Consider the following 815-nt stretch of genomic DNA (forward strand, 5'->3'; position numbering starts at 1 on the left):
AAAGCAAACAAGAAGCAAAAAGGAACAACGTAACCCAAAGCTGAGTGAGTCTGGACAGAGGGTTCCTTTCTTGAACTTACCTGAAAAGAGCAACAGGAAAAACCCTGTGGATGCCTGCAGGCTGCCTGCCTAGCACAGTCCTTTGTGTCCCCGTGTTCTCCTGTCTGGACAGAAGCCACTCTTGCTTCACCCAGCCTATCTGTGACACCTGTAGAGTCATGTGGCTCTACCTGGCAGCCCTCGTGGGCCTGTACCACCTTGTGCGCTGGTACTGGGAGAGGCAGGTGATGAGCAACCTCCAAGACAAGTATGTGCTCATCATGGGCTGTGACTCGGGCTTCGGGAACCTGCTGGCCAGACAGCTGGACATGCGAGGCTTGAGGGTGCTGGCCGTGTGTTAGATGGAAAAATCAGCCGAGCAGCTGAGGAAGCAGATGTCAGGACGGCTGCAGACAGTGATCTTGGATGTCACTCAGTCAGAGAGCATCGCTGCAGCCACCCTGGGAGTGAAGAAGCATATGGGGACAGAGTATGGCTGCAGAAGTCGTCCATTGGGCCAACTGCTTTAAACTCAGGGGTTAGAATTACCAGAGCATGTGCTAGATGAAGAGTCTTGGGGGTCAGATTGAGTACGCACTGGGAATATGTTTTCATTATATAAGGACTCACGAATACATCAGCATTCGTAGAGTAAGTTAATAAATATTTATAGTTGATACTGCCCTGATAGAATGCGACTCAGTGAGGAAACAGTGTGTGTGTGTGTGTGTGTGTGTGTGTGTGTGTGTGTGTGTGTATGAAAAGAAAGCAATGAG

At 50.1% G+C, this 815-nt stretch overlaps 1 pseudogene; it reads left to right on the plus strand.

Moving 5' to 3' along the window:
• Positions 1–218: 218 nt before the first annotated feature.
• Positions 219–569, plus strand: LOC111814281 (annotated as a pseudogene).
• The last annotated feature ends 246 nt before the right edge of the window (positions 570–815 follow it).

This window comes from Octodon degus, unplaced genomic scaffold, assembly GCF_000260255.1.
Source record: "Octodon degus isolate 3935 unplaced genomic scaffold, OctDeg1.0 scaffold00286, whole genome shotgun sequence".
In the NCBI taxonomy this organism is placed as follows: Eukaryota; Metazoa; Chordata; class Mammalia; order Rodentia; family Octodontidae; genus Octodon; species Octodon degus.